General features: G+C 45.0%; 1 protein-coding gene and 6 non-coding genes across 9 annotated transcripts in view; all 7 read left to right on the forward strand.

Moving 5' to 3' along the window:
- LOC142576023 (scoloptoxin SSD14-like) overlaps nucleotides 1-14,176 on the forward strand; it is a 204,579-nt gene that overhangs the window by 67,439 nt on the left and 122,964 nt on the right. The window lies entirely within an intron of this gene.
- TRNAH-GUG (transfer RNA histidin (anticodon GUG)) lies at nucleotides 1,063-1,134 on the forward strand. The gene has a single exon. It is a non-coding gene; the product is annotated as a tRNA-His (tRNA).
- On the forward strand, nucleotides 3,725-3,796 carry TRNAH-GUG (transfer RNA histidin (anticodon GUG)). Its single transcript has one exon. It is a non-coding gene; the product is annotated as a tRNA-His (tRNA).
- On the forward strand, nucleotides 6,048-6,119 carry TRNAH-GUG (transfer RNA histidin (anticodon GUG)). Its single transcript has one exon. It is a non-coding gene; the product is annotated as a tRNA-His (tRNA).
- TRNAH-GUG (transfer RNA histidin (anticodon GUG)) lies at nucleotides 8,930-9,001 on the forward strand. The gene has a single exon. It is a non-coding gene; the product is annotated as a tRNA-His (tRNA).
- On the forward strand, nucleotides 10,035-10,106 carry TRNAH-GUG (transfer RNA histidin (anticodon GUG)). Its single transcript has one exon. It is a non-coding gene; the product is annotated as a tRNA-His (tRNA).
- Nucleotides 10,406-10,477, forward strand: TRNAH-GUG (transfer RNA histidin (anticodon GUG)). The gene has a single exon. It is a non-coding gene; the product is annotated as a tRNA-His (tRNA).

The following is a 14,176-nucleotide window of genomic DNA, read 5'->3' on the forward strand; positions in this document are numbered from 1 at the left end:
ACTCAGGGTACGAAGAGTTCGTTGCGTCGCCTGTACGTTCATAATCAAGTGACTATTAAGATAATTATTGCTTTCTTGTCGCTGCAGGAAGCGGACTTTCGGGGCCGTTTCGTTCAGTACAAGTAACATTGACGCAAAGTGCATTCAGCGTCTTAGTATAGCGTAAAACACTTGCGTTAGCGTTAGCGTACGATGCAACGTTAGACGCAGGAGTGAGAGGTTAGTTTGTTTCGATCGAAACGCTGCTTATTTATACAGAAAGTCTGCAAATGTGCAGCTTTGTAAAAAAAAAAAGAAACATTCGTTTAGAGTGTGTTAGCGATGCGACAACGGCGTGACGCATAATATTCTTTTACGGCCCGCTTACTCAGGCAGTGCCATAGATATATCCTGATGCAGTGACTGAAGGCACCGACATCAACTTTGGCGCCACCTCGACGCGGCTGCAGCAGATATGGGCAAAGTCTCTCGTTAAGTCTACTGCGCCACTAATCGAGATCTTATCTCGAAAACAGCGCCCATTTGTCGTCAGCTAACCACTGTCGATGCAACAGTACACAAATCTAAAGCAAATATGAGAATTAGTGGGGAAACAAGTGAGTTGAACCGTGCAGGCCGACGACTCGGTATACTTCTCAAGCAGGCGGTTATGGCTGTCACCTCGAAGGGCGCGCCACCATGTTCCCCTATGCAAATAAAGCTTCCCTTGCGTGCGTTAGCGTTGAGCGCTGAATCCCGGAAATAGCGTACGTAAAAGCCCCAGCACCGGTCACGGCATATATTTTTTTTCGTTCCCATTATTTGATTTCTTGCAGCAAGTCACACTCTTCGTATACCTACACACTAACGCGAAACATCAGGGTCGGGTATACCGGTTCACTGAAATTCGCGTGGAATCTGCAGCTGGTTCGAGCCCGTTTCCTTCGCTGTACTTTCCTTTCGTGTCCTTCTTCACTGTGTATTTTGTGCGCTAGATTACTACGCTGTGGCCTTTGCATTGGGCACCAATCGACAGCTTGCACGAGGGTGATCAGGGAAGAGACGATTTCCGTCCTTCGGGCAGCCGTGATCGTATAGTGGTTAGTACCTTGCGTTGTGGCCGCAATAACCCAGGTTCGAATCCTGGTCACGGCATAGCTTTCTTTTTGGTTCCCGTTATTTGATTTCTTGTAGCAAGTCACACTCTTCGTATACCTACACACTAACGCGACACAGCAGGGTCGGGTATACCGGTTTTTGTTCGCGGTTCATTGACAGTCGCGCGGAATCTGCAGCTGGTTCGAGCCCGTTTCCTTCGCTGTACTTTCCTTTCGTGCCCTTCTTCATTGCGGTTCTTGTTTGCTGGACTCTTACGCTGTGGCCTTCGCATTGAGCACCATTCGACAGCTTCCATGAGGGTGATCAGGGAAGCGACCATTTTCATCCTCCTGGGCAGCTGTGATCGTATAGTGGTTAGTGCCTTGCGTTGTGACAGCTGTAACCCTGGTTCTAATCCTCGTCACGGCATAATGCTTTTCAGACTTCTTTTCAGCCTGATGCCTGCATTACGAAGTGTTAGGGATGACGTGATACTGTGTGCTTCTTTTTGCGCCTTTGTACGCGGTGTATTCCGTGCGTGATAGCGACACAGCTGGGTCTGTTGCGTCTATTGGTTTACTGACAGGCGTTCGGCAACTTCTAATCTGCGTGTACCCTATTTATTTAGGCCCTGATTTTCCTTCAGTAAAGCAAAGCAAGGTGTGAAGTAAACGGCCGTTGTCGGTTGTGCACTGTGAAATGATATTTACCGTATGCGCTGGCGTTGTGGTGCTTTTGTAATTGAAGATGTATAGAACTGTAGTGTACATAGGATACATCATGTGAATGTATTCGCAAAGCATTGCATGTGAATTGTGGAAGATGTGCGCTCTCCTCTCTCCTACGGCAAGTTATAGTTTCGTATACTATAGGCACACGACGTCACAACGCGCGCTTCGCCGCGAATATTTCTCTCTCTCTCTAGCTCCCTAGTCACTACTGCGCATGCGCCACTAGTAGCACCGAACCACAGGTGTTCCGCCGCTGCGCAGCGCCGCGCCTTTTCATTTACGCCGTTTGGTGTGACGTCACACCACGTTCCTCGTCGTTGCGCTTACCTCCGCTCGCTTCACCAGCTGCGTCGCATGCCTGATAACATGTCGGAGGATTGAAAAGGAGAGCTCGCGTGCGCCGCAACCACAGTTGAGGCGGCAGTATGGACGGCGACAATTCTGATAAGCAGGAGGAGGTCTGGAGTCGACATCGGAACGAGATGAAGAGAAACGAATCACCCAGGAAACAGAGGAAAAGCGCACCGAACGACTGGCTAAACGCCGCAACATAGCTAGACAGCTAGATTAACCTGGACTTGCAATCAAGATTAACCAAGCCTGACCATGCTATAGCTTTCGCTACGTGTATCCTGGCATAGCCGAGCTAAGCCACTGCCAATATTTTTCTTCTTTTTTCTTTAGTCACTAACTAGTGCTAGGTGCATCAATAATTTCGTTGTATATCTCTGTGAACTGTACTTAATTTATCGCAGTGTCTAATTTTGCTGCCCTATAGTTTCAAGTTTGCTGGCTTTCGACGAAGAGTGAACATTTGTCTCTCTAAATAAATATACCTGCCTCTTTCTTCTGGGACATCAGTTAAACTCTCGAAACTGGACTGACGTTACCATCCTGTCCGTTACACTGACGAGGGTGGCAATGGTGTCGTCATCAGGACAAGTCCTTATTCTGAGCTTCATGCTCACATATGGCGAAGAAAAAGGAAACGTCTGAGCGTACCGGCTTATACAGGGTGCTTCAGCTAGCTTACGCGAAGCCTTAAGAAATCCACGTGTGCGTTGTGAGAATGCAAGCAAGTTGTTATAGTTCGCTGTCCTCTTAAGCAGATCAAAATTTCCTCATTGTGAGCAAATATAGCACTAGGTAACAATAATGATTAATAAACTTTTAAAAGATTGCTTAATACGCTAATTCTTAACTATAGAAGTTGTAGAGCCGATTGCTGAATATCTAATTAATTACTTTCGCTGAGGCAAGTTGCTGTTGTTTTCCTTCCTTCGGGCTACGAGAAAAGCACGCGAAATGTGGAAAAAAAGGAAAAAGAAAAGTACGACGCTGTTAGGCGCTTTCGCACGCCCACATTAGTGCCCTCAAACCTGTGCGAACGCAGAAATTTCCTGCCGTGGTGGCAGAAATACGAAGTGGTGGGAAATGCAGATGCGCGAATCGTGCGCTACAATTTAAGCAAACGTTAAAGAACCCCAGGGGGTGAAAACTAAACCGGGGCTCTCCACTGTACGTCGTCTCCCATAGCCCCATGTACAGTGGTGTTGGGTCGTTAAACGCCACAAATCAATCAATCAATCAATCAATCAATCAATCAATCAATCAATCAATCAATCAATCAATCAATCAATCAATCAATCAATCAATCAATCAATCAATCAATCAATCAATCAAGATATCTAACTAGCTCGGAGGCTGCGGGAGCGCAATGCTCAAGCTGTATGGGCACGCAATGCCAATACGGCCGCTCCTATGCTTCGGGACTTTTCTTTCTGTTATGCTTTTAAGTTTCTTTTTTGTTTTTCATTTTGCGCACCGTTCACGGCGACCCAGTTTCTCGCCCGCCTGTCGGGTTGTTGTGCGGTTCCGCCCGGTTTTTCTCTCCCTGTCCATCGCCCAGCCGGACAGCCGTGATCGTATAGTGGTTAGTACCTTGCGTTGTGGCCGCAATAACCCAGGTTCGAATCCTGGTCACGGCAAGTTTCTAATTTCTTTTTTTTCTGAATAGGCGTTTATTGGTTTTGTTTGTAGGAACAACATTGGCTACGCAGATCGTCTGGCGAGTCACCATGGCCTGTTTGCATTTCTTTTTTTTTTTTGTGGTATAAGGCAAAGAGCTGTAACACGAATTAGGAAAACGAGTAACAGGGCTGGACAACGGGTCTTGACTAGGACAAACGAAGCGCTGACTTTCGACGAATATTTTATTGCGCACGCAGCAATATATACAGGGGCTTGAATAGGAAGGAGGGAGAAGAGAACATATAACAGAGTAGGAATACATTGTCAGGAAGCTAGCGACGATGACGAATGTAAAAACAGCACAACTGAATGGTCGCAAATATCCACGTGCAAGATACGCGAGTTCCTTCGTGAGGAGCTATAACGAAGGCACCCTCACGCGCATATTGCCTTTATTGTCAATGCAAAAGGCCTCATATATCTCACGGGCACGCTGGTTGCCATAGCGCCTTAGTATTTTGCATTTGTCAAACAATGCACAGCAACTACACCGGGAGCTGTGCACGGCTAGGTGGCCTTCATTAAATATGAATGTTCTCTGAGGCGGTCATTAGCACAACGGCCAGTTTTATCGATTTAGCAACTACGGCAGGAGAGGAGGATCTCGTACACTATCTTGTGGCATCAGTCGACAGGCATTTTAGCTTGTTTCTTATCATGCGTACGGGGCCCCGCGTCTTCCTCATTCACTTTTTGGCACATACTGGATCACTTGTTCTTTGTGAAAAAAAAAAAGAAAGAAAGAAAGAAAAGAACCAACTCCAATGTCTGCCTTATGTGCTACCTTTATTGCACGACGACAGACTCAGTGCATGTAGGGAATGACCGCGGTTTTTGAATGCGAACTTCCCTTTTTTTGATCGTTACGTTTGTCAGGCCTTGGCTATATTAAGTCTGCTAAAGGACAATCGGCAATGGTGGACCGTAAGTTGTCCGGGTATCCTGCCATTCGTAGTCTGAGCACCTGGGTATTAAAACTGCTGCGCATTGTCTGAAGGCACGGCAACGACAAGTCAGCCCCAAGACAAGATTTGGCAATCGCACGCTTCACAAGTTTCGAATGCGCGGAGCTGTAAGCAGGAGGTTCTTCTTGGAGCGAGGGGCATACTGCCAGCACACATGGTCAGATTAAAAAAAAAAAAAACAGTTCCGGGTCAAGGAGCTTAAGTTTGTTATTATCGGGAAATTCTGTAATTAGTTCTAGTTTTTTCATACTGGAACAAAATAGGTGAACAATTTGTCCAGCACGAAGCCGAGTGTCCCAGGTGTTACATCTGTAAAAAACTAAAAAAATCGCCTAAAAATCTGAAACTTCTTATTGAAAAAGACGGTGTATGCGAAGGCTCGTGTCTTGCCCCGATGCTTAGTGACGTTATTTTCGCTAGTTATGACAGCTGCCTCATGGAATGCCTGCAACAGACAAGCCCTGTAATAGTGTTCAGATTCGTAGACGATTTTTTAGTTTTTTTTTTTGCAGATCTAACACCTGTGACACTCAGCTTTGTGCTGGACAAATTGTTGAGACGCTTTGTCCCTGCATGAAGGCACTAGAAATAACTGCTGAATATCCCGATAATAACAAACTTAGGTTCCTTGACCTTGAACAGTTTTTATCCGACCATGTGCGCTGGCTGTATGCTTCTCGCTCCAGGAAGAGCCTCCTACATTACAGGTCGGCGCATTCGAGACTTGTTTCTGGGCATGAATGAGACACGAATGAAAAAAATGGAACGCCGGCCACGAACGATAACAAACATTTATTGAAAAATAAAGGAACTAGGATATAAAGGAAATAAAGGAACAACCATATGAACAAGGCTTTCCCGCGTGCCATCTGAAACGTCCATTATTCTCCACTAAATTCGATCGAGACAGTTGTCTCGAAGAAATGACAAGAAGCGAACGCGAGGCACACCTTTCAAATGGGACTGGACTGAAGCGACAACCGAAAATACATAGCGGCGCTTTAGTGTGTAGTCAACGTTCAGTTTGATCCCGGAAGATGCCGACGTGCGGTACAGCCGTGACACTCAGGCGATACGGGCACCGGTTGCAACGAAAGCTCTCCTTCGCTTCAAGGCTGTACGTCTTTCTTTTTGTTTTTTTACATATTGCGCTCCATTCTCGCTGATCCACTTTCGCGAGCCGGTTTCGTTGCTCCGAGACCCGCCCCGGTTTTTAGAACGCCGGTCCCCGTCCAACCGGGCAGCCGTGATCGTATAGTGGTTAGTACCTTGCGTTGTGGCCGCAATAACCCAGGTTCGAATCCTGGTCACGGCATAGTTTTTTTTTTCGTTTCGCTTGTTTGGTTTCTTGCAGCAAGTCACCACTCTGCGTATATCTATAAACACTAACGCGAAACAGCAAGGTCGGGTGTACTGGTTGTTGTTCGCGGTCCCTAACAGTCGTGTGGAATCTGGAGCTAGTTCGAGCCCGTTTCATTCACTTTTCTTTCGTGTCTTTCTCACTGTGGTTTTTCAATCAATCAAGCAGTCTTTATTTCGGACATAAATACAATGTTGTAGGTATGTCCACGAGGCGTGACCAAAGGAAGCACGTATGTTTCCTGACAAGGCCTTCGCTTTGGGAGTACTCAACAGACGTATTTTCGCCAAATCAAGTGCAGTGTGCAATGATTACATATCATACCGAATAAGTTGAAGAGAACAGATGTATTATAATACACAGGGAAGACAAGCAAATGTACACTTGACGTCGATTATAATGAAATGAAGGATACACATAGAGTAGCAAGTCATACAAGATAGGGCAATACGTTGTGTCAAAATATAGATATATGGGATGAGATTATAATCACTATTCAAGATATGTGTTACATACAACGATGAATTTCATTACCTATTACACAGCAGTTCAAGCACCAAGTAAAATCAGGTGGGATCGGGTATTTTTAACTGTAGTAGTTTTATTTTCCTTTCGTATTGCCAAATAGTTTTGCTGTTGAGAACGTGATCAACTACATATGGATGTCTATTACAAAGGGATATTATTTGATTATGCATTGTTTGGGTGCAATAGTTTGTCGGGGGTCTCTGTCTAACTAAAATATTCGTACGTAAATTATATACTACATCCCGCTTTAAATATTTTGAAAGAAAAGTATGAAGTTATTCTTGATTTTACAAAAAAGAGAGATTGCTAGGAAGAAACTGAACAGGTTGGCGTAAGGTAATATTTTTAGAATCTAGAATATACAGCTGTCTGGAACAGATATTGAAAAGTATACTAACCGCAAAGCTATTTTTAGGAGTGCGAAGAGCCAGTCCGAATCAGTCTTGTTGCTTAATCCCCAAACTAAATGACAGTATACAAGATGTGAATGAATTAGCAAAAAATACAATTTTTTCTTCAAACGCGTCGATATAGCTGTTTCAGCCGGTGCATAAAGCCTGTGAACCTAGATACCTTCAAACGTACATGCTTGACATGGTCGGACCAGCTTAAATCAGATTTGAAGCAAACCCCCAAGGAATCGACAAGCATTTGTTATTATAATTTCAGAACTGTTGATGCGTAATTTGACATCATGGTTTATGGGTTCATTTTTCAAAGCGAAAATCATAGATTCAGTTTTGTTTACATTAAGTGCTATTTCATTAATATTTAGCCATGCATATAAGTCGCTAAGCCAGGCTCTAGTTTGTGATTCCAGCAAGGCAAGATCAGGTGCGGAAAAGAAAACATTTGTATCGTCTGCATAAATAACGAAATTTGGGTTTAAAGCTATATTTAAAATATTAAGATATCATTTATGCAGATAATAAAGAGCAAAGGACCGAGAATTGATCCCCGAAAAACACGATATTTTATATTGCCCGTCTCAGACCGAGTTTCGTGAAGTTGTGTATACTGTTTTCTTCCGCTCAAGTAATTTTCTATAAGTTTGCTAGGTTCCTACGCTGTGGCTTTTGCATTGACCACCAATCGACAGCTTCCATGAGGGCGACCAAGGAAGCGGCCATAAATTTTCAATGTTTGCAAAGGCCACTGTGTGTAATTTGTATTTAGTTACTAAAATCTTTTACGTGATGCAAGCGTTATGTCTGACGAGGATGTCTTTGCAAAAGCTGCATAGAGTATTCGCGACGTTTATTTGGGCTTCAACATGGGAACGTACAAGTCGTAGTAATCTGTTCCATAGAGTGTTCAATGGAGGGCTGGGGTTGTCACATTTGTTCCTCAAACAGATTGTAAGCAGGTTTCTTTTTTTGCATGATCAAAAGGATGCTTTTCTGAGAACAGTGATTCAAGCTCCACTGCGCGATTCATTGCCTGATTATGTAGTGTCGTCCATGTATGCGGGGCCAATGCCTTTTTTGCGTGAAGTGGTCGCGTCTTTCCAAATACTAAAAGGGAGATTTTCTAGGGAATATCTGCCCTCTGTTACTACAAAAAAGTTGTATAAAGATCTTGTTGATGTATTCTTGCCTGTACCGTCGTATCGTTCAGTATTTGTTTTAGGTTCAGAACGAGATGTTCTTAAGAGAGTTAAAAGAACGCCGGTAAGAGCTTCTGTTAAATCTTTATTTTTTCAACTGCATACAAGCACTCTCCCAGTGAAACCGTGGTTACAAAGCAAAGGCACTTTTGTACCCTGGTCTGTGAACAGCTTTATATGCAAAAAACCGGAGACGACCGAGCATATCTATCTGGACTGCCATGACGCGGTGTTCTTGTGGGATATTCTAAAACGCAGCTTCAAAAAGGATTTGCCGTTAAGTACTTCCGAGATACGCTTCCTGCCATGCGCGGAACCAAAGGGAGTGCCTGTCGATCTGTTAATGCTTGTGTGCATGCATAGCATGTGGCGAACGCGTATGGATATTAAACATGAGCGCATAGTTCAGGCCCCAGCACATGAATACTTCATTGAAAGTATGCTATGTATACGCGAATTTTTCCGTGCACAGACTGATCCTCCTGATTGGCCAAGTGCTTTGGATAAAGTGACTAGCATACATAGTTTTTATCACAACACACTGGTCCGGCATTGACTAGTTTTTTATGGCCATGTAATATTCACATTGTACTGTATTTTGCCAAGCCGGTAATAAAAAAAATTCTGTGCAGCCGTGATCGTATAGTGGTTAGTACGTTGCGTTGTGGCCGCAATGAGGCAGGTTCGAATCCTGGTCACGGCATAGTTCCTTCTTTCGTTGCCATTATTTGAGTTCTTGTAGCAAGTCACACTCTTCGTATACCTACACACTAACGCGAAACATCAGGGACGGGTACACCGGTTTTTGTTCGCGGTTCACTGACAGTCACGTGGAATCTGCAGCTGGTTCGAGCCCGTTTCCTTCGCTGTACTTTACTTTCATGTCTTTCTTCACTGTGCGTTTTGTGCGCTAGGTTACTACGCTGTGGCCTTTTCATTGAGCACCAATCGACAGCTTGCATGAGGGTGATCAGGAAAGAGACGATTTCCGTCCTTCTGGGCAGCCGTGATCGTATAGTGGTTAGTACCTTGCGTTGTGGCCGCAGTAACTCAGGTTCGAATGCTAGTCACGGCATAGTTTTGTTTTTTCGTTCCCATTATTTGATTTCTTGTGGCAAGTCACACTCTTCGTATACCTACACACTAACGCGAAACATCAGGGTCGGGTAGACCAGTTCACTGAAATTCGCGTGGAATCTGCAGCTGGTTCGAGGCCGTTTCCTTCGCTGTACTTTACTTTCGTGTCTTTCTTCACTGTGCATTTTGTGCGCTAGATTACTACGCTGTGGCTTTTGCATTGAGCACCAATCGACAGCTTGCACGATGGTGATCAGGAAAGAGATGATTTCCGTCCTTCTGGGCAGCCGTGATCCTATCGTGGTTAGTACCTTGCGTTGTGGCCGCAATAACCCAAGTTCGAATCCTGGTCACGGCATAGCTTTTTTTTTTTCGTTCCCGTTATTTGATTTCTTGTAGCAAGTCACACTCTTCGTATACCTACACACTAACGCGACACAGCGGGGTCGGGTATACCGGTTTTTGTTCGCGGTTCACTGACGGTGGCGTGGAATCTGCAGCTGGTTCGATCCCGTTTCCTTCGCTGTACTTTCCTTTCATGTCTTTCTTCGCTGTGTATTTTGCGCGCTAGATTACTACGTTGTGGCCTTTGCATTGGGCACCAATCGACAGCTTGCACGAGGGTGATCAGGGAAGCGACGATTTCCGTCATTCGGGCAGCCGTGATCGTATAGTGGTTAGTACCTTGCGTTGTGGCCGCAATAACCCAGGTTCGAATCCTGGTCGCGGCATAGCTTTTTTTTTCGTTCCCATTATTTGATTTCTTGTAGCAAGTCACGCTCTTCGTATACCTACACACTAACGCGCAACATCAGGGTCGGGTATACCGGTTTTTGTTCGCGGTTCACTGACAGTGGCGTGGAATCTGCAGCTGGTTCGAGCCCGTTTCCTTCGCTGTACTTTCCTTTCGTGTCTTTCTTCACTGTGCATTTTGTGCGCTAGATTACTACGTTGTGGTCTTTGCATTGGGCACCAATCGACAGCTTGCACGAGGGTGATCAGGGAAGAGACGATTTCCGTCCTTCGGGCAGCCGTGATCGTATAGTGGTTAGTACCTTGCGTTGTGGCCGCAATAACCCAGGTTCGAATCCTGGTCACGGCATAATGCTTTTCAAACTTCTTTTCACCCTGATGCCTGCATTACGAAGTGTTAGGGATGACGTGATACTGTGCGCTTCTTTTTGCGCCTTTGTACGCGGTGTATTCCGTGCCTGATAGCGACACAGCTGGGTCTGTTGCGTCTATTGGTTTACTGACAGGCGTTCGGCAACTTCTAATCCGCGTGTACCCTATTTATTTAGGCCCTGCTTTTCCTTCAGTAAAGCAAAGCAAGGTGTGAAGTAAACGGCCGTTGTCGGTTGTGCACTGTGAAATGATATTTACCGTATGCGCTGGCGTTGTGGTGCTTTTGTAATTGAAGATGTATAGAAGAACTGTAGTGTACATAGGATACATCATGTGAATGTACTCGCAAAGTATTGCATGCGAATTGTGGAAGATGTGCGCTCTCCTCTCTCCTACGGCAAGTTATAGTTTCGTATACTATAGCTTGCTTTACCTTTTCAGTGCTACATTTTAATTAAACATAACAATTACTTTGTTCTACGCTTTCTTTGGCTTCACTGCCTGTATCTTCTTATGGTTGTGACTAATAGAGAATGAAGCCGCTCTGCCGCTCTGATCCCCTAATTCTTGTCGTTCATTGTGTACATAGTGGCCAGGTTACCCAAGTCGTGTCTAGTGTAGCAGCTGTGTAGCTCTTTTAAGCGAAAGCCTTACTCGCCGCGACCTTGCGATTTCGCCGTGGCGGTGCTCCGAGGAGGCACACGACGTCACAACGCGCGCCTCGCCGCGGATATTTCTCTCTCTCTCTAGTTCCTTAGTCACTACTGCGCATGCGCCACTAATAGGACCGAACCACAGGTGTTCCGCCGCTGCGCAGCGCCGCGCCTTTTCATTTACGCCGTTTGGTGTGACGTCACACCACGTTCCTCGTCGTTGCGCTTACCTCCGCTCGCTTCGCCAGCTGCGTCGCATGCCTGATAACATGTCGGAGGATTGAAAAGGAGAGCTCGCGTGCGCCGCAACCACAGTTGAGGCGGCAGTATGGACGGCGACAATTCTGATAAGCAGTAGGAGGTATAGAGTCGACATCGGAACGAGATGAAGAGGAAACGAATCGCCCAGGAAACAGAGGAACAGCGCACCGAACGACTGGCTCAACGCCGCAACATAGCTAGACTGCTAGACTAACCTGGACTTGCAATCAAGATTAACCAAGCCTAACCATGCTATGCCTTAGCTTTCGCTACGTGTATCCTGGCATAGCCGAGCTAAGCCACTGTCATTTTTTTCTTCTTTTTTCTTTAGTCACTAACTAGCGCTGGGTGCATCAATAATTTCGTTGTATATCTCTGTGAACTGTACTTAATTTATCGCAGTGTCTAATTTTGCTGCCCTATAGTTTCAAATTTTCTGGCTTTCGACGAAAGAGTGAACATTTGTCTCTCTAAATAAATATACCTGCCTCTTTCTTCTGGGACATCAGTTAGACTCTCGAAACTGGACTGACGTTACCATCCTGTCCGTTACACTGAAGAGGGTCGCAATGTTGTCGTCATCAGGACAAGTCCTTATTCTCAGCTTCATGCTCACATATGGCGAAGAAAAATTAAACGTCTGAGCGTACCGGCTTATACAGGGTGCTTCAGCTAGCTGACGCTAAGCCTTAAGAAATCCACGTGTACGTTGTGAGAATGCAACCAAGTTGTTATAGTTCGCTGTCCTCTTAAGCAGATCAAAATTTCCTCATTGTGAGCAAATATAGCACTAGGTAACAATAATGATTAATAAACTTTTAAATGATTGCTTAATACGCTAATTCTTAACTATAGAAGTTGTAGAGCCGACTGCTGAATATCTAATTAATTACCTTCACTGAGGCAAGTTGCTGTTGTTTTCCTTCCTTCGGGCTACGAGAAGAGCACGCGAAATGTGGAAAAAAAAAGAAAAAAGAAAAGTACGACGCCCTTAGGCGCTTTCGCACGCCCACATTAGTGCCTTCAAACCGGTGCGAACGCAGAAATTTCCTGCCGTGGTGGCAGAAATACGAAGGGGTGCGAAATGCAGATGCGCGAGTCGTGCGCTACAGTTTAAGCAAACGTTAAAGAACCCCAGGCGGTGAAAACTAAACCGGGGCTCTCCACTGTACGTTGTCTCCCATAGCCCCATGTACAGTGGTCTTGGGACGTTAAACGCCACGAATCAATCAATCAATCAATCAATCAATCAATCAATCAATCAATCAATCAATCAATCAATCAATCAATCAATCAATCAATCAATCAATCAAGATATCTTAAGTCTCTGTTCCAACTAGCTCGGAGGCTGCGGGAGCGCAACGCTCAAGCAATATGGGCACGCAATGCCAATACGGCCGCTCCTATGCTTCGGTACCTCTTTCTGTTATGATTTTAGGTTTCTTTTTTTTTTGTTTTTCATCTTGCGCACCGTTCAAGGCGACCCAGTTTCTCGCCCGCTTGTCGGGTTGTTGTGCGGTTCCGCCCGGTTTAGTACCTAGTACCTATATTTAGTATTAGTACCTATCGTATAGTGGTTAGTACCTTGCGTTGTGGCCGCAATAACCCAGGTTCGAATCCTGGTCACGGCAAGTTTTTTATTTCTTTTCTTTTTTTCGGAATAGGCGTTTATTGGTTTTGTTTGCTGGAACAACATTGGCTACATAGCTCCTGCACCGGAATAATCTGGACGCAGTGGGTCATGACGGTTAGAATCCGGTGCTTTGTTTATTATCTGATACGACGATAGCATTGTAAGATGCGTTAGTTTTAATTCACAGAATTACTACGTGTGCGAAGCAACAAAACGCACAAACAAAGAAATGACAACGCTACAATGGAATAAAGGGACAGAACGTGCATGTAACTATACGAACGTCGCAAGTGTCCGCACAGTCAATAGAAGTATCGGCGTTGAATGCTGAAAGCCTCGGTAGAGTTCATAAAATTTATCCAAGGACGGCGCATGCGTGCGCTTTGTACTAAAGGCAATCGCAAGGATTGGTGAGCGCGTGCTCTGCTTCGAAATCTGCAGCCTATAATCAGTTGTAGAAGCACATCGTTGTTATTGTAATTGCAGCTTAAGGATCTCGAATACAATGAAAATCAAATTGTCTTTTCTTTATGTGGCTGCGATCGCGCCTAGCGAAACCAGTGACTATTCTTATTTTAAATGTACGCGCGAAGCAAAGTTCGGCTTTAAGAGGAATGAAATCGTACCAATAGCTCTTATTCGAAGGCTCATAAAGCTCCGCGATATTTTCGAGTTCCGCGTAACGCGATGAACGCGAGATCTGCAGCGTCGACAATGATAAAGACGGTGCAAGCAGCTGCAATCTCAGTGTATTCCGTACATTCTTCCGCAAGAACGTCACACAAAGGCAATAAATTGTGCGTTCAGCGAGGCCAGCATAAATATTCGTAAGCAAAGTTTAAAGCTTAGCTGTAAAAGCTGTGTCCTTCCATTCTTTTTTTCATAACGACTATACTTTCTAATCACTATACACGCTTCCCGAAGGGAGATAGGAACAAGGAGGAAGTAGCTGTAGGGTATGTTTTTTTTTTGACTGCGCAACCAAGTCGTACTCAATGCGGTGACGTCGGGGCATATTGCGATAGCACTGAGAGCCCATAGAATTTTGTATCGGCCACTGTACGTTGATGACATTGAATCCAAGGCGTTTCTCTTCTTTCTTGCGCAGTTGTCTGAGGAATATTTCTAC

The sequence above is a fragment of the Dermacentor variabilis genome, chromosome 3 (assembly GCF_050947875.1).
Source record: "Dermacentor variabilis isolate Ectoservices chromosome 3, ASM5094787v1, whole genome shotgun sequence".
NCBI lineage: Eukaryota > Metazoa > Arthropoda > Arachnida > Ixodida > Ixodidae > Dermacentor > Dermacentor variabilis.